Source organism: Carlito syrichta, unplaced genomic scaffold (genome assembly GCF_000164805.1).
Source record: "Carlito syrichta isolate Samal-C Ts95f unplaced genomic scaffold, Tarsius_syrichta-2.0.1 Scaffold124319, whole genome shotgun sequence".
Classification (NCBI taxonomy): domain Eukaryota; kingdom Metazoa; phylum Chordata; class Mammalia; order Primates; family Tarsiidae; genus Carlito; species Carlito syrichta.
This window is the reverse complement of record NW_007068415.1, coordinates 129,886-150,182: the sequence shown is the minus strand read 5'-3', so window position 1 is coordinate 150,182 and position 20,297 is coordinate 129,886. Positions and strand designations below refer to the sequence as shown.

At 35.5% G+C, this 20,297-nt stretch overlaps 1 protein-coding gene across 1 annotated transcript in view; it reads left to right on the top strand.

Moving 5' to 3' along the window:
- Positions 1–20,100: 20,100 nt before the first annotated feature.
- Positions 20,101–20,297, top strand: part of HGF (hepatocyte growth factor) — a 73,159-nt gene continuing 72,962 nt past the window's right edge. Inside the window, exon 1 of the mRNA XM_008048539.2 lies at positions 20,101–20,248. The gene's annotated coding sequence lies outside the window, so the exon portion shown is untranslated. The remainder of the gene's footprint in view (positions 20,249–20,297) is intronic.

The following is a 20,297-nucleotide window of genomic DNA, read 5'->3' as shown; positions in this document are numbered from 1 at the left end:
CAGAGGCATCAGAATGAGGGGGCATTTTTTTTTCTTTCTGAGGGTTAATCCAAGACTGCAGATTCCAGGGAGATTGCAAGCTGGGAACTTGGTCGGCAGGCTGTTGCATTTGAAACCATTCATTTTGTCAGAAATTCCTCTGGCATGAAGTGCTGGGGTTACATTATGGGTGATACACTTCTCTGGCCTTAAACTTGGTTAAAAACAAAACAAGACAAAACAAGAAAAGCAAAAGCAAAAACAACCCAAAACAAATAAAGCAACCACAGCAAAAGCTCCTCTTTTCTGGAACTTCCAGGGCAGGGAATGATGGCTTCAAAAGAGATTCTCTCTTGATCTCTGAGGGCGGTGACCTGCTCTATGATATTATAGTCACACTGTTGGCAAAGTCTTCTGGGGAAGTTGCCAGGCTACTGATCATGGGTGGTGTGGGGTGTACAGGACTAGGCTGAGGACTGCTCTCCCAATTGGCTCAGTGATTGCAACCCTTTCAGAATGACCAGTCACCCAAGCAACACGGTGCCAGGGGTCACAGATTTCTCCATGTCAACCTCTGCACCCTTAGAAACTCAGTAATGGGAAGAATAATGAAGTCTTGGTGGTTTCATACTCAGTAATATACTCGTCTTATTTGAAAATAAAAACACACATTTATTAAGCACCTATCATATTCCAGATATTGTGCTAAGCACTGGTGATATTGAGGTAAAAGAGACTGGGCTTTGATCTCTAGAAGATCACAGTTTAACAGAGAAGGATCTACTCCCAATGTAGGGTGGCTGAATCCTATTTCAACCTTACACTGGGCTTAGGCATTGTTCCCAATGAGCTATTAGTGGTGGGACAAAAATCAAATGATACTTGAACAGCTAAACTCTGTTCTCAGTGACAGTTTCTGTTTTCCATAATCTATTCTAGGCAAAATCTTCAGGCCCTAACCTCTGATATTTTAATTTCAATATGCTTGACATGAGAGAACTAAAGGCAGAAGAATTATGAATTCTTTCTTTAGCATCTGTCTTTGGGCATTCAGGCTGCCATAATAAAACACCATAAATTGAGTTGCTTTTTAAACAACAGAAATGTATTTCTCATAGCTCTGGAGGCTGAGAAGTCCAAGATCAAAGCACTGGCAGATTCTCGTGGGCCAGTTTCTGGCTCAAGAGTGTACATTCTAGCTGTGTGCTCGTATGGTAGATGGGGGAAGGGATCCCTCTAGGGTCTCTTTTAGAAGGGCACTAACCCCATTTATAAAAGCTCTGCCCTCATGACCTAATCACCTCCCAAAGTTCCCAACTCATAACTCCTTCGCCTGGGGGATTAGAATTTCAACATAATCTTGGGGGGACATAAACATTTATACCATATACAAAAATTAAAGAAAAATTGAAGCAGAAAGATTTGAGGGTTTAGATCATTGGGGATATAAGAAAAAGAAAAACAGAAAAATATTTAACAAAATATCTTACATCATCAGTAATATGCTTACTATATATTCATTCCTTTAGTTCCATAACAAAAGAAGACAAGGGAGCTTATTTAGCATTCATTAAATATTTTTGTTAGGTACTTTTTGTGTGATAGCTTCCTTATTCTTTACAAAAGTCATATGAAGCAAGTGCATCATTTTATTTTATGGATATTTTTCTTTTCTTTTTATTTTGAGTCAGGGTCTTGTTCTATTTTCTAGGCTAAACTGAAATGCAGTAGCACAATCATGGCTTACTGTAACCTCAAACTCCTGGATTTAAGTGATCTTCCTGCCTCAGCCTTCCAAACAGCTGAGATTACAGACTTGTGCCACCAGACACAGCTGATTTTTTTGATTTTTTGATTTTTTTGATAAAGACAAGGTCTTACTATGTTGCCCAGGTTTGTCTCAAACTCCTGGTCTCAAGTTATGCTTTCATCTTAGTCTCCAAAAGTGCTAAGATTACAGGCATGAGTCATTATGCCTGGACTGGATTCTCTTTTTATAAAGTAAGAAAAAATGGTATTAAAATAGGATGTCACTTCCCTGATGCCATAGGTAATAAATGGTGGGCTAGATTTTAAATCTGTGTGCCCCTTTTCAAAACCTCTGTTATTTCCATTAGCTGTGTTACCACTAAAAGTATCACCCCCGTTTTATAGATGAAAATCTACGTTTTAAAGAAGTCATGTTTATTGGACCAAGTTGACACATCTAGGAAAATAAGAAGAAAAAGATAAGGGAACATCTCTAAAGAATATTGGTTATTCCTTCATGAAAAGGAAGGATGTGGGTCTTAACTCATTCAAGATTCTGAGTCTGGAGATTTGAAAAATGACAATGTCACTCTAAAACATTTTAAAGTTAAAAGGGTTAGAAAGTTTTAAAAGGAAGTTGGTTTGATGGTCTTTTAAACTCACTCAGAGCTGACATTCAAATACTTACCAAAATGACCAGAAGTGATTGGAAATCATTGAGAGGGTCGGTTAGATGAGAGGCTCATTCTAGACATCCAGCTTTCAACTCACACATGCTCTTGCCTTTACCTGAAATTTCTTATTTCAGGTTTTCCAAAACTATTTCCTTTTGACATTCTCATCTAACTGTATTGTCCCCTCTCCTACTTTGTCTTAGTCCAATCTAAATTTACTTAGTCCAATCCAAATTTTTCCATCTCCATCTGATCCACAACTCTAACACATCACCATGCTTTATATGCCTCATTGCACTTGTTATTATCTGAAATAATCTCAGTCATTATTTATTTACTTTTTTGTTGTTTTTGACTAAAATATCTTCAAGTGACCAGGGACCTTTGCCTATCTCGTTCACTAGAGCATCTTCACAGCCAAGAACTATAATTGGCAGAAAGTAGGCACTCGATACAGTCTTTCTTTCTGTCTCTTTCTTTCTTTCTTTTATCTTCCCTCCCTCCCTCCCTCCCTCCCTTCTATTTTTGAGCCTGGATCTCACTCTGTCACCCAGGCCGGAACACAGTGGCACAATCGCAGCTCACCGCAGCCTCTAACTCATGAACTCAAGCAATCCTCCCTCCTCATCCTTCCGAGTAGCTAGACTACAGCCACACCACCATGCCCAGTTAATTTTTAATTTTTATTTTTTGTAGAGACAGGGTCTCACTGTGTTGCCCAGGCTGGTTTCAAACTCCAAGGCTGAAGCAAGGCTCCTGCCTCAGTCTCCCCTCTGCTGGGAATCAGGAGTGAACCCTCACTTCTCAATCAATTCTGATAGAAAAAAATTAAAATAAAGAAATTAATGTAGATAATTTGACTGCAACATGTGAGGGTCTAGGAGTTAAATACTAAGGAATCATAATTTAATGAAATATTTGACTTGCCATGAAGGAGCTATGCCGTGACCATAAAGCAGGCTTCTGGGGGAGTGTTTAGGCATGAGAACACAAGGAAGCACTGGCTTTTGGAGAGTAGCCAAAGATACAGGTGTATGGTGACAAAATTGAACCAATGAGTAAGAAAAATAAAAACACATAGTAAAAAATATAATAGTATAATACTATGAAAACCAAATGAGAAGGTGCTTTATGGTGAATATTAATGGGATATAATAACAAAAGTAAATTGTCATTTACTAGCTAATGTCAGAGATAGTAAAAAATATGTAGGTCCTACTTAGATGCTAACTTATTAATTGTACTTTTAGCCTTACTCAAAAATCAGTAACAGATTTAAAAATAACTGTAAAGCATTCCTGTTTTGGGACCCAAACATCCTTGAAATATTTATCATGATGTTTTAAATATACATTCGCATTTAACTTTTTATATCACATTTATATGGAATGGTATATATATATATATAATAGCAGTAGAAAAACATATAGCAATATCAATTGCATATGAACAATTAAATGGACTTATCTTTCTCTACATCAGAGCACAACATTTGTCCTATTATATATAATCATTTTCCTCTGAAATCAGTGGCCATATTTGGGCATAAATGTAGTGTTAGCAGTAGTTCAATAGCTGGGAAAGATTAGTAAGAATGAAAACAATATTTCTCTTGGAAGAAAATTAAAATTACATTTAAATTATTACCATTTAAATTTTATTTTAGTGAAACTTAATCTGTAACTCTTGGAGGTAATTATGTCCTTAATAGTTTAGTCTTTAAATTTGTTTGTGTCTTATATCTTGAATATCTTTGTTTTTATGATATAGTCAATGGGAGGAAAAAAAAAGTTGACTTCTCATTTTCGTTCAAGAATTAAAATAAAAAAAGGAGTTTGTTAAAATAAAACTCCATTGTTTTCAGAAGTAATTTTCCTTTCTGGCATTAGCAACAATCAGTTTAAATTACAGATATATCTGGAAAATTTATATCCTTTCTTTTTGAGACTAGATTCTATATGCATTGTACCTTTGTGACCCAGGATGGTTTGGTGCACCATTTTAGTAAGCCTTTGAGGTAATTTGTATTCTATTGAAAAAAATCAATCTTTCTTCTTAAATAAAAAATATTTAGTCATTAAATTTTAAGATATTTGTCTTTGAAAAACTATTACACTAACAGAAACTATTAATGAGTAGTACTGAAATATTTATAAATAAAAGCAAATATACTTTTGGGAAGACGAATAATGACACCGAACTATTTTAAGAAATATTTGTGAATTTACTGTTTGTAATTTCTCTGCACATATCTTGAATGTATAAATTTATATTTTTGTCTGTATTCACTTTTCATTAATATTTTCTTAGTTACCTAATGGTAAATAAAATATTCATTACAGCATACAAAAAAAGGAAATTAAAGAATGGTGATTTAAATACATTTTATTTCTATGAATATTCTAAAATATTTCTTACCTATTATTGTATTATTTATCTTGATGTAGGCACAGTTCAAGGTTTTATGTCAAATGTTGGCTAAACCAACATAATGCAGGGGTGGTATACAGAGTATTATATAAATTCAAAATACAGGTGAAAACAAATTTAAGACATCAGTGTATGTGACAGCATCACCTTGTTAACATACTTTTCATCTTTCTCCCTCATTTTCACAGACTTATCTCTGTGAAATTTTGGTTATATTTTTCAGAATAAAAAGAATTCAGTCTACAGTAAATCTGTTTTAGAACTTTGTTAAAATGAATGGAATGATAAATATACAATAGATAAATACTAAAGGAACTCATTATTTCACTAGTGTGCTGCAACCTGATTTGCTCTGCTGGTTGACTTCAAGAGGCTATTTTTCTTACTCATTTTAAACTTCCTTCTGAAACCTTTTTTTTTGGTGCAGGCATTCTGCCAAATCTTAATATATTTAGTGAAGTCTGACATGTCTGTTTATATTTTTGTGAACTATAAAGATCAGGGGTTTCTGGAGTAGATATGAAAAGAGTGTAAGGTGTCATTTAGTTAATTTAAAACACATTATTGGACAGTTACTCTCAGTCATAATGGTATTATAATTAAATTTTATTCCAGTTGAAAAACAAAGATCTCTGTTTTTAAATTTGGATAAATGTTTCAAAGTCTAATTTTTTTGATTTATGGTTACTTGTCATAGCTGTTTTTATTTTCATGTTCCAAACAGTTTTTTCTTAATGATATGTATTTTTTCTAAATATTGCAGATTTCAGTTTCGAAAAACTTCTAAAAATTCTATGACCAAATGTTTACCTGTCAAAATTACATAATCAAATCATATGTAAATATATGAGCTGACATAACCTTATAAGCATGAGTTAAAGAACGGATTACATGAGAAAATAACACGTTAAAATTACTGCATTTATGAGGATTTATTATGTGGGAATGGTTTTACTACACCATTTTAATACTGCTATAAAATATATTTATGTGCATTTTATATTTTATTGTTCCTAAATATCCACAAAGTATGTAGAGAAGTTTCATGGGGCTGCCTGAAGAAGTGATATTGAGTGGGCACCGAGAGACCACAGCGAACAAAATGTGGAGAAAGAAAAATTGCATCTGGATAGAAATAGTATGCTTTGCTCCCCACAGTACCCACCTCAGGGGGTTGTTATAAGGATTAAATGATACGGTGTTATATAAAGTCCTTTCCCAATCTTGGACATATAATAGCCTGTCAATAGATGGCGTTCTGCATTATAAGGATTGATTTCAATGGACATTTTTTTGGTTTTTAGCTCATGAATAGAGATAATCAGAGCTCCATTCTGTGTGGAGTGGATCATGTTTATGATGTTCTATTCTTCTCTGGACCTAGGGGTTTAAAAGAGCATTTGAATATAAGTAAGAGCTAAGAATTTGTAGTTGAAAGGACTGAAGTGGTGTGTCATATGAAGCAGTGCACATCTTTAAGTATTTGAAAGAGATTGGTCTAATTTTCTTTGGCTTTGGGAGGTAGAATCATGACCAAATGCATGGAAGTTCTAAGGTGGTAGATTTCAGATTAATATGAAGAATAATTTTCTAACAGTACAATGACTCAGTAATAGAGAGACCTGACTAAAATGATTGGATTTCCTCCCTTTGAAAAAATAAGAGAGGATAAAAGACTGCTAGTTGAAGGTGTTGTTAAGAGCAATGTATAAACTAGGATTCTAGAATCAATGATTTATTTCAATATACAAAAAACTTGTAACCAGTATAGAGTCGGAAAAAGATGAAAAGTGATATAGATATACGTAGGGGATGGGGCAATCCTGAATAATGATTGAGACCATTGACTTATTCATGCTGTCACCAACCCAATGGAGATCACTGAGTTTTATGATTAAAAGATCTATTTCTCCCCATTTTCCATGCTTAACACAAGTCCAAGTTATACAGAAATAACCATCTTCCATTCCTAGACTGCTGTGACACATTATTCTCCTTTTCTTCCCCTAGAGGTTAATAGCATATACTCTAGAAGTAAAATGTTTGGGTTCCAATCTTAGCCTTGTCATATACTAGTGTATTGGTCATCAAATGCTAGGATAACTGAGGAAGAAAGAAAGAGTAATAAAATGAGCTCTATTTACTTAAACTACAGGAAATATAATACAAAGAGTGGAAATACACAATTAAATATAAAAATATATGAAAAAACCTTAAACATATATATTATTAAAATATTTTTATGTATTACATAAAATCTCTAGCGGCTCTACTTAGGTTATTATTGTTAGTCTTATTGGCAGAAGATAATTCCTCCTTTGGATGAGGAGTGTGTCTTCTGTTTCTCTGAATGACCTCATATCTATTAGTACATTGGGCACTCAGTGATTACTAATGTCATTTCCCGGCAGGTGCAAGAATTGGAGTAGGCTTTAACATATGATTTATGTATGCAATAAGATGTGTAAATACAAAAGTCATCCAAGGCATAGTAAATGGGCCAATAAGGTAAGGGGGTGGAAATAAAAATACTTTCAATTACCCACTTTACACCCACAGGTCCTAGAGGATGTGGCCAGGAATTTTAGCAAAAGCCATCTGTCTGACAAATTTTGTGCAATTTCTATAACTATTTTTATGCTCCTTTTAAATAAGTTATTTGGCAATTTTTTTTTGCACTGCTACATCAATTTTTCAGTAACATTTTGCACAAAACTTTGAATCTACATCCCAGAGAAGGCTCTGGGAAGCCTTAGGGTATCAGATAAACTTGATCTGGTGGAGTGCCAGACATATGAGAGTCTCCAACAAGGATAATACTGGTTGTTAAAATCCTCCTTCCTAAGGAATCTGAATAGATAAAGGAAAAGACAGTTTTGCAACTTCCCTTTTCAAAGATACAGATCTCTGTCTTTCAAAACAGCACTATTGTTTGCTAATCTTCCTGCAAAGTCAAGTGTAATTTTTGTGCTTTCTTCTGATTACTTGAATAAACAGCATATTGCAAAACATTTCTCTCAAAGACAGTTAATGCATCATTGCACAGGGCAAGGCAAAAACTTATATGTAGTTAAGATTGCCATCGTAACCTAATCAGTACAGTTTAAAAAAAAAAAACCTTCCTTATATCAATCATTCAATCAAGACTTCCTTTAATACTTGTTAAGTGTAAAGCATACAAATAGGTAATTTGGAAAGATACAATGAAATATGACTTCTACCTTTGAAGATTTACAGATATTCATGGAGATAAAATGTAAGTATGTATTATGTGCTTATTGCTTTTGTAACAAATTACTACAAATTTAATGGTTTAAAGCAACACAATTGTATTATCTTTGTTAGTGTACATCTGAAGTCTGACATGGGTCTCATGGGAATAAAATCAAGGTGACAGCAGAGCAATGCTCATTTCTGGAGGCTCTACGTATAGGAGAATCTGTTTCCTTGCCTTTTTCATCCTCTAGAGGCTGCCTGGATTTCTTAGCTTGTGGTCCCCTTTCTCCACCTTCAAAACCAGCAACTTTGCATTCCTCTAACCCTTCTTCAGTCATCACAGCTCTATCTGTACAGAACTGAGAAAGATTCTCTGATTTAAAGGACTCAAGACATGGTCCTATTTGGATCCCCCATCTCAAAATTCTTAATCATATATGCAAAGTCCCTTTTGCTACGTAAGGTATCATAATCACAAATTCTGGGGATTAGGACATGGATGTTTTTGGTAGTCATTATTTTGCCTTCCATAACGTACAAGTCAATGTGATATCATCAGCCCTTAGAGAGTACTCCATAATCATTCTGAATTAATGAGTAAATAGAAAAATGTATATAGAAATAACGATATAATAAAAGTTGCTGGGTGTGGTGGCTCACGCCTGCAATCTTAGTAGTTTTTGGAGGCTGAAGTGAGAAGATTACTCGAGGCCAGGAGTTTCGGACCAGCCTGGACAATGTAGTGAAACCCCGTTTCTACAAATTAAAAATAAAATTAGCCGGGCATGGTGACATGTGCCTGTAGTCCTAGCCACTTGGGAGGATGAGGTGAGAGGATTGATTAAATCTAGAAGTTCAAGGTTGCAGGGAACTATGAATGCACCACTGCACTTCAATCAGAGTGACAGAACAAGACCCTGTTTCTGAAAAAACCATTTTAAAAAAAGATGTTTTTAGGTTTATGAAAACAGATACTACTTATACATAAACCTGCATGACTTGGCTTTGGCTGCAGAAGTATCTAATTATTTCAAGTCAAAAGATCTAAATAGTTCAATTTAGAATTTATAAACTGTTGGATGAGGTGGCAAGGTACTTGAGAGGCTGATACTGAAGAATTGCTTGAGCCCAGGAGTTTAAGGCTATATGTACAGATATTCATGGAGATAAAATGTAAATATGTATTATGTGCTTATGCTATAATATAGTGTGCTATGATAACACCTGTGAATAGTCACTGCACTCCAGCCTGGGCAACATAGTGAAACCTAATCCCTTTTTTAAAAAAATGGAACTTATACTTACATTCTTGCAAATAGATTATTTAATGCTATTATATTTATACAAAATAAACTCTAATTTCAATACATATTAATAGCTCATAACTTTTGCTATGAGAAATCATATACTATTTAGAGTACTATTTATTAGAGCTAAACTCAGTTTCAATATGATGTCAATGGTGACATGGCACTTGAGTTTTGTTTTAAAACTATATTCAAAAATGTGTATCAGAGAATGGGAATCCTTGAGAGTTCTGGAAAAATAGAGCTCTACTTTCAGTTTTCATTTCTTCTTTTGTAAATTGACAGATTTGGGGTCACTTAAAAATTTTGAACTTTGGTAATCCCAGCACTTTGGTAGTACTAGATGAGAGTATTGCCTGAGCCTGGGGGTTCTAGATAAGCCTGGCCAACTTGTTGAGACCTTGTCTCTACAATAAATCACAAAAACTAGCTGGGCATGGTGGTGTGCATCTGTAGTTCCAGCTACATGGAAGGCTGAAGCAGAAGGATCACCTGAGCCCAGCAAGTCAAGGCTGAGGTGACCATGAGCGAGCCACTGCACTCCCGCATGGGTGACAAGAGTGAGACGCCAATTAAAAAAAAAAAAATTGCAGTCTACTAAATGGTAAACTGGCTTAGAGTAATTTACAGCGATTTTGATGAGTTGATTTTACTTATGCATTTATTTGTGTGTGTATGTATTCATATATATACATGTATGTATGTGTATGTGTGCATAAAAAACAATGATGAAGTTACTATTATCTTTTAATGCTGTTTGAATACAGACATAAAATACTTTACTAATAAAGCCTCAGAGTCTAAACATGTTTTGATCATCAGTAAAATATGCCAGACACTGCAGTAGGCTCTAACTCACAAGGGGAGTACAATAGCCAATCATGTACTCTGTGGACTTAACCATAAAGCAGGGGTGACTTGAGTTCTTTTAAAATAAGAAGATTTAGTAATATTTTAGCATTGAGAAGTTGAGTCAATAAGGAGCTTTTAAACAAAGCATTTGGTATTTAATGTCTTTTTACTGAATTAATGGAACACAACACAAATGCTATTAATTTCCGGATGTTATATTTCCCTTAAGTAACTTTAAAAAATTATTTTAATGATATTTATCCATGCAAGATGCCAATGCAAAGTTGAGTATCCCCAAAACTTTATACATTTTAAAATATGAAAATTTTACTTCTATGTAATTTTTTTACTAGCAATATTTTGTAACATGAAATATTTTTCTGCTTCCCTATATTAGTTAATACATGGATGTATATGGAATATTTAAATTCATTTTTAGTTTCACTTAAAATTAATTGTAAAATATTGACAGATACTTTGAACTTTGGATTAAATAATTGCTAAACATTAAGAGATTTCCCTTTTTTTTTTGGAGTCTCACTCTGTCACCCAAGCTGGTGTGCAGTGGCATGATTATGGTTCACCACAGCCTCGATCCCCTGGGCTCAGGTGGTCCTTCTGCCTCCTGGCTAGTTGGAACTACAGGCACATACCACTACACCTGGATAATTTTTAAAATTTTTTTGTAGAGACAAGGTCTCACTACGTTGCTCAGGCTGGTCTTGAAATCCTGGCCTCAAGTGACTCTCTCGAGTTGGCCTCTCAAAGTGCTGGGATTACAGGCATGAGCCATTGCACCCAATCTAAAGGAATTCCTATTATTATGCCAAGATCATGTCTTCATTCTGTATTTTAATTGAGGTAATTTCTATTTGCTATATTGAATGACTAAGAGAATATCTCAAATGTTTTAGTATCAACAAGAATAATAACTAAAATTGTATTGTGTTTCTAAATATGTTTCCTGTACTTTGTATGTTTATTCCCCAATCATCACTATAATTAGTATACAATAAATATAATTATACATAACTGTCACAACCCTATCATAATCATTTTGCAGATGAATACAGTGAATTAATTTGTCCAGGTTTCTCCGTTAGTAAGCAGTATAATGAGGACTTGAACCAGCTGTTCTGGACTTTGTGCTATCTCATTGTGTATATTAGGAAGGAAACAAGTAAATCTATAACAAGAAATGTTAATTAGTAAGGTATTTAAGCTATATATTGTACACAAGTTCTGAATTAAAAATTAAACAAGACTCAAAGTTTTCTTCTGATAAGCAGTACTTAGGACACTGAATAGCTATAAGGTATGATAGCACTCTGGAGAATTAAGAAATTGTTTCTTAGTAAAAAGACAGAAAAATGTGTAAAAAATATTAGTTTATCTTTAAACATAAGAAATGCTAGGATAAATATATCATTTGGAGGCTGGACAGAGATAGGTAAACAAGAAATTTTCCTTACTTAACTCTGAAAAGAGAGGGATGTGACCTTTCTCTTTCCCTCTCTCTCTGTCTGTCTCTCCCCCTCTCTCTCTGTCTGTCTTCTCCCCCACTCTCTGTCTGTCTCTCCCCCCCCTTTCTTTTTTGAGTCTGGGTCTCACTCTGTAACCCATGTTGGAGTGCAGTAGCACAATCACGACTCAATGCAGTCTCAAATTCCTGGGTTCAAATGTCAAATGATCCTCCTGCTTCAGCCTTCCAAGCAGCTAGGACTACAGACTTGTCACCACACTTGGCTATTTTTTTTTTTTTAATAGTGATGAGGTCTTGCCATATTACCCAGACAAGCTCAAGCAAACCTCCTGCCTCGGCCTCTCAGAGTACTGGGATTATAGGTATGAGCCATTGTGCTCAACTTTTCTTATTCACATAAAAATAAATTAATTAATTAACCATGCGAAAAAGACTCAGAAAACTCTATGAACGTTTTTCTTTTATTAAGGCAAAGCAAAAAAGAAGTTTAAGGATAGTTATAAGTTGGTGTTCTCTATAGGGGTGTCCTGAAAAATGTCATCACCTATCCAGCACATGAGAACATAATTCTGTTTTAGAGTTACAGCACGGGAATATTAGTTTCATTCTAGAGTTACTTTTCTCCCTTCATTCGGGATTAAAGCATTAAGTAAGGGACTTCATCTGTCCTTAACCCTTGGCATTTTTAATAATTTTGCTGTATTCTCTCCAACATTATTATGAATTATAAAAGCATATAAATAAAGCAAAATTAAATAATTAAAGAACATAGATGGTTTCAGGAACAATGAATTTGCTTCTTCATATACAATCTCCATGACTAGAAAAAGTGATATTTCTGGTGGATTTGATAGTCCCTTAGCTCTACAAAACTTCCAGGAGTTCAGTGACTGCAAATACTCACAAACTTAAGAGAAGTAAAAAGTCTGTCAAGAGCCCTATCATTTAAAGTGAGGATTCCCAGACATAGATTAGAAACGTAAATGCAAGTTTCTTAAAAAACCAAAACCATACTACCTCACTAAACGTAAACTAGATGTAAATTCAGAAGTTTAAAAAGTTAGCCAGGAGTAATATATCATATGGGGCTATGCTGTCATAGCATTAAATAGCTCTTTAAGTCATTTGTAAGTAGGGCCAATGCACCAGATGAGCTGTGCACAGTATAGTCAATTATAAGGAAACAGCCCCCTCCCCCATGGAGAAAAGCAGTGCTCCACCAGGTAGAGCCTTTTTCTCCCAGGTTGGAAATGTAATTCCTGGTATTGAGTGCCATCTGGTAAATGGAATTGCCCTCAGATATCCCCAAGACCACAATAAACATGCAACATGTACATATAGTAAAAGGGAAATCACAATTTTATTACATGGCTTTTAAAATGCAAAATAAATGGATTAAACAGTTACTTTGAAAAGTAACTTGTCATGAATATTTTCATTTTTTTACACTAATGATTTTTATCATGGTTGTATTCTAAGCTGAGGAAAAAAAAATAGATACCCTCAATTTATGCATTTTACTAATATGTCAGTGTCCAGCATACCAGGTGTGGAGTGCATAAGCTTTATAAGTTTAGGGGCACTCCAGATTTAACAAAGCAGCCAACACCTGGAAATACATAAAAGCTGGCCTCTAAGCACAAGGTGATGAGTGTTAGTTAACTAGGCCCCCTGGATTCAGAAAATGGTCCCTTGTGGCTCAGAAAAGAAAACTGAAAATGCAGCATCAGAATTTAGTTTTAGCTCAGATTTCCTGGTGTTCTCAGCGCCTATCTTCTCTTTACTTCTAAAAGGCAATGCAGAGCTCGAGTCATGAGTATTCTTTTTGTTTGAGGAAAATTTCCTTTAGTATGCACCATGTTATTGTTGTATAGTCATAGAGAATAACATTAAAAAAATTCTGTTTAAGTATATATGGCATATTTCTAGAGAAGAAATAACCCTGCTATTCTTACACACATGACAATTCCTACTCTGTGATGATATACTTTAACTGTTGCTGTCATTTTCCTGGATGTTGCTTTGTGGTCTCACCACAAATTCTGCAACAAATTTCCTGGGAGTGTGGCAAAAGTCATGGGTGAGTGACTGAGTCTATGATTTGACTGAGTAACTGTTAGTCCTTTTAATGGTTAATCAATGTTGAATACATTTTTAAAAACCAAACTTTATGTTGGCTATAACATATCCTAAAGTCTTGTCAGTTGCTTTCAATTAGGCCATTTTTATTATGTAATAGACAAAGAATTGCCACATTCCCCAGAGACTCTATACTTGACTATAGGGATTGCATCACCTTCCTTAGTAGACAGGTGTTTCATTAAAAACAACTATTTAAAAACATTTTCCTCCTAACCATTTTTGCTGGGCTTGGGTTTGTAGTATGTGCTTGACATACGCTTCCAAACAGTAAGCTCTCTTCTGTCATTTTTACTTTATGTTCAAAGGACAAAGTAATCAAAGTCCTGTTATCCTTGCTCATACTATGTAAAATAATGGTGGAAAAAAAATGAGGGTTTCAATCAAAGTACCACTAACATAGAGATTACTTTTTAGCATCTATTTTTGTTATACCTGTAACAGTCATTGTCTTGCTTTACCCTTCTGGTTGAACTCATAATCACATTTATACAATATTTACATCAATCATCCTAGAGTAAAAAAAATTATCTAATAGAACTTTCTGCAATGATGGAAATATTCTTCACCTGCAGGGAGCCACTAACCCACATGTGTGTCATCTGAACACAACAGAGGAAGACTAATTTTAATTTTAATTAATTTAATTTTGAGTTTACATTGTCACACATGGCTTGTAGCTACCTTGTTGGACAGGACAGGTCTTTGCATGAACATTGCACCCAGTATTCAATAATTTTGCAAATAAATATGTCATTATGCTTGTTTACACAAGTGCTTCTTTCTTAAATGTGGAAGGTAGGAATTGTATAGAAGTGTGGTCACCACTAAAGAATTCAGATAAGTAGAATAATCAGATTTTAAAGCAGGAAGAAATGTTGAAAATATCTTAATCTAGATCTCTTTCAGTGTGACATAGTGATAGCCATGACTTGACAGCTGGATAGCTGGTGGCTTAGAATCACACACTTTATTAACAATTTAACCTAAACTGAGTTACTTACCATCTTAAAATTTGATTTCCTTATCTGTAAATCAGTGACAATAATAAGATGTACCTCTCAGGTGTGCATACCCTTTTTTCTGGGGAAAAAGATAAGGGCAAGTGAGACACTAGATATGAAATGTTTAGCACAGTACCTAGGACATAGTATCCCATTTTGGTGGTAGCACCATCGAGGTATTAGGGACTAATTATCTTTCTAAATTAGTAATAGATTTAGTAAGGACAGTTAGAATAGGTCACCAAGGATATGACTAAACTGAGCCTACCCAGATGGTAGCAGCAAACAGAATGGCACCAGGCATGTGACAGGCATTTAATAAATGAAATGACTGGTTCCAGAGTGCAAAACTCATTAGTAATCTGGAGATCACGAGATCAGATGAGCTTATTCCCGATGTACATTTTTATAAACATTTGTGGTTGAGAACATGGGCGTTTAAAGACATAGATGTGTGTGTGTGTATGTGTGTGTGTGTGTGTGTGTGTGTGTGTGTGTGTAATCAAGGGCATAATTTTAAAAATACAAAAATTTGTTTCTATTCAATCTATCTAGTTTATATGGGATACTAGCGCCCTCAATGACAGAAAAGATTAAAAATGATATTATGTGGCAATGAGTATCCATCTAGTATTTAAGAAATTACTTGTGAAGCAATTACTCGTATCCTTATTACAAGATATTTCATTTCATCAAAAACTTTCAAACATACTTATTTTGGGGGCGGTTTATACAAACTTTAATACCCAAGAAGTACGGTAGAGTTTTTTACTCTAGGATGATATTGCAGGTTTGGTTCCAGGCCACTGTGATAAAACGAATATCACAATAAAGCAAGTCATAAAAATGTTTTGTTTCATATAAAAGTTATGTTAACACTGAAATGCAGACTATTAAGTGTGCGGTAGCATTATGCCTAAAACAAAAAATGTGTATACCTTAATTAAAAAACACTTTATTGCTAAAAAGTACTAATGATCATCTGAGCCTTCAGCGAGTCCTAATCTTTTTGTTTGTGGAGGGTCTTGCCTTTATGTTGAGAGTCTTGCTCTGGATTAGGCTTTGGCTTAAGGGAAGGTTGTGGCTGGTTTGATCTTCTATCCAAATCACTCAAACCTTCTCCATATCAGCAAAAAGACTGTTCTGCTTTCTTATCATTCATGTGCTTTCTGGACTGGGATTTTTAATCGCCTTCAAGAAATTTTTCTTTGCATTCACTCTCTTATGGTTCAAGAAGTCCAGCTTTTATCCTATCTTGGTTTTTGACATGCCTCCCTCATTAATAGCTTTGGATTTAAAGCTAGAGACATGTGATTCTTTCTTTCACTTGAACACTTACAGACCACTGGGCTATTAATTGGCCCAATGTCAATACTGTTGTGTTTCAGGGAATATGGAGGCCTGAGGAGAGGGAGAAAGCTGATTGGTAGAATAGTCAGAGTACATACATTTCTGGCTTAAGTTTGGGGTGTGGTTCGTGATGCCTCCAAATAATTACAATAGTAACATCAAAGATCAGTGGTCATAGATCAGCATAACAGATATAATCATTATGAAAATGTTTGAAATATTGAGAGAATTATCAGAATGTGACTCAGAGACATAAAATGAGCACACACTGTTGGAAAAATAGCACCAGTAGATTTGCTCAATGTAGGCTTGTAAAAATCTTCAATTTGTAAAAAAAAAAAAAAAAAAAGAGCAATATCTGTGAAGCTTAATAAAGCAAAATGGAATAAAATGAAGTATGCCTGTATAAAGGTAATTAGCTGAGGATGGGGAAAACATTGTTATGATTGAGAAAGAAGGAAGAGAATGTGTTATCAAGATGAAGTAAAATAATAGCATAATTAATACTTCATTTCATTTGGATATTTCATTGTAGTTTTGTGAGATTTAACATTATTTATACATTGGCTTATTTTGTAAATTGTTATTAAGCATCTCCCACATGTTCAGTCTTTGACTAATTTTGGCATTTATAATCTTGAAGACATAATTCTTCTTCTCACTGGTTTTGTAGCAATTTTACTCCAGTCTATGGGATGTGACCAATCCATTTGAATCTCACATTTGAATATTACTTTAGGATCCCGGACAAGTTATTTATGAATAAAAATTAGTTTACTTTAGTTTCCTTGACTATAAAGTTGGACTTTTGATAATTATTTATTAAATTTATTATAACAATTAAGTAAAACAATTTTAAGGGTACTTAGCAAGATGTTTAGTATACACAAAAAGCTCCGTGCATATTCGCTATAAATTAAATAAAGCGAAACCAAATGATCTCTTTAAAAAAATAAATGAATATATAATTTTAATTAAGTTTAAGTTATATTTACCATATTTAATGTGACAATAAAAAATTGTGAAAATGTGTGATCTAATAAATACATTTAATTTTCTTATGCTGCCCTGAATCTCTTATCTTCGATTGATTTTGTTTCAAATTTGTAACGATAACTGACTCTACTAACTTGACTCTTCCCTTTTTCTGAGTGAGAGGAAAAGTAAATAGAAAAATTGGTCTCTTTCATTTTTTACCTTCAAAAATTTACTTACAGAAAAAAGTACCTTCTTTAAAAATAGCTTTTCTCCTTTATTGGGGCTAAGGGAAAACTTCCTCATAGCCTTCCAAAATTTTGCTGAAAATCACTGACAAGAGAAAGATTAATAAGAGCAAAGGTATACAAATGTTTTTGATCATAATTTTATGTGACATGGAAGCTTTTGAAATGTCAATCCAAAGATAGGGGAGAAATTGTCCATTTTTATGCATGGTTCAACCAAGTATGGACAGCCATGTAGAAATATAACTGGACAAAAAGGGTTTGATCAAATGTTAATTAATAGACTGGGGAAACCCACCAAGTTTAGATTCTTCTTGACTTCTTTGCACAGCCTTCCTTCTTTCTGGGAATGGGGCAGGATCTTCTCCGGAATGGGGTCTTAGGAACTACAATCAAACTAAGTATGTCAGATAATTTCTTTATGGCCCAGTTTTACACAGAAAGTTGGAGGGGGGCAGTTAGAGTGGTATTTTGATGTTTTATGACTGCCTTTTGGAGAAAGGTGTTCTGGTTTCTATGACCCTTTTGGGGGTCAAGGGATTTTAGTTTCTATGGCTAGCCTCAGGGGAGAATGAAGTGCCTGAAAGGGAGGCCGGTGGGGGGGTGCATGAGACGGGGGCAGGATAAGGGCTGCTTCTGAGGCCTTCATCCTTGGGTATCATTTTTGAGCCCCCACACCCTAATAAAGTACAGGAGATGCAGGGTCATGGTCTGGCAATACCTTGAAACTGGGATTTTCCAAAAAGTGTAATGGACAGTACAGAGCAAGTAAAATGGAGCCTGAGGACACCGGAGAGAGACTGACAAATGATTTTTAAATACGGAGATCATGATAAAGAAGGATTAGCAACAGTAAAGGGTAATATAAAATAGAACTCCCAAAAAGAGCTCTCTTAATCTCTAGCTTCTGTAGACATCCCAAAACCTCAGGGACAGGCTTTCCCTCCCTAGAATGTGGGGATGGGGAAGCTGGAGGAAGCAGAAGGAAAGTTGTATGTGGAGGGCCGTTTGCTCTATGGATGGCTTTAATTAGGCGCCACTATCACTTCTATATGACGGCACACTGCTCCAGAGTCATTTCCACATTCCGCCCACTTTCCTGTCCTCTGTCGACAGGGGTGCTGATTCCTGTTCATATCTATCTCAGAGACACACAGGGTGACTATCCCTCAACATACATTCAAAATAAAGCAAGTTCTTGCTTAAAGTACCCACATCGCCGATTGCACACTCTGCTACCCGTCACTTGTAGGGCGAAATAGACAAGCAGGGGATGTAGTACACGGAAGATGACTTCTTCCAAAAGTGGGCAGGTGGAGAAATGGACTAGGCTTGTGTCTCAAATAAACCATTTCAAAATTTTAGGCTAAGACTAGGGAATTTCAAGGAGGAAAGAAGGAATGAGGGATATTTGGGAGTGGTACAGGGATCTGATCTTGCTTCAATGGTTATCTGGAATTGCCCACCTGGAGGGCTGGCTCATATAATCCCAGTTGTGAGCAATGGAGAAATCTGCCATGGGGTCTCCAGACTCTGCTATTAAATGATCAGCCTCTGGAATCCCACAAGCAGTACACAATAGATTAGGAAGAAAAGGAAAAATATATCTTTATATAGTGTAGGCTAAGAGAGGAATCCAGGCAAAGTGAGGTCCAATGGGAGGCTCAGAACTTCACCTGTACATAAACGACTTATGTATGCAATCCTGACTTGAACTCCACAACTTTAAAATAAAATAAAAAAGTTTAAGAAAGAAACAGACAAATTAAATTCAAAAAAAAAAAGAGAGAGAGAGAATGAGAGAGAGGAAAAGGCTTAAAACCATTTCTTAAAAGCTGAAATGGAAATTCTCGGTCACAACCAGAGTATCCACCAAAGACAAATTCTCTGAATAAATGAGAGGTCTGGGCAATGATCTAAAAAAAAAAAAAAAAAAAAAAATTCAAACCTACGAATCCCCCACACCCCACCCATGCATGCTCTTTGTTTTTTTTTCACTTAGACTGAGGGTGGCTGCTGGGTGTGTGCAGGCAGATGGAACTGGAAAAGAGAGGCACATTCATAATTCACGAATTAAAACAGCCTGAGGGATTTCCAGTAAAAGTTAGTCCTAGAAGGTGCAGAAACACATACATGTGTGACTGTGTGTGTGTGCGTGTACAAGGACAGATGGTCCATGGCATTTTTACCTGTCAGGGACAGGCATTGAACAACGACCATCTCTTAGACTTTTTAAGAGACAATATCACCAGAGAAATTGGACAAGTTTCTTTCATACACCGAGAGTAAATTTGTGATTATCTGGGAATTTAACACAGTTTCTGAAAAAAAGCTGCCTGCCCTGAGCCCATTGGGCAAGACAGTTTTCCCACCTGACAAATCTAGGTGCTCTTGTTCTGCTTGTTTATTTTCACCCTACAATACCACACCCTTTTCTTACCTAACCCCTCTCTACCTGTACTGGACTTGCCTAAGCTCTTCTCCTTGCCTCCCTCCTTCCTCTCCCTGGGTCTCTAAAACCCTAGGGAACCCGTGCCAGTGTTTTGAATCCCTAGATTGCTCTAGCAGTGAAAGGAGACAGATTAGGAGCTGGGGCACATTTGGTTGAAAGGCAGCTCTTTGCTTTCTTCTTATGCCGCTTCCCCTTCCTCTTTTCCCAAATAGATATGTAAACACATGTATTTTCCTGTTTAAATTTAGCGAATTGGTCCTCTGCCTGTGCCTTGATTTAGCTATTGGGCTTAGCTTTGCTCCTCCCTTCCCTACTCGGATAGGAGCCACTGGGATCTGGAGCTCCAGCTTCCAAATTGAAGCTGGCCTCAGGCCAGGTGACCTTTTCTTTGTAAGTTTCTTTCCTAAGAGGGGGGGCGGGGGAAGCGGAGAAGGGGGGG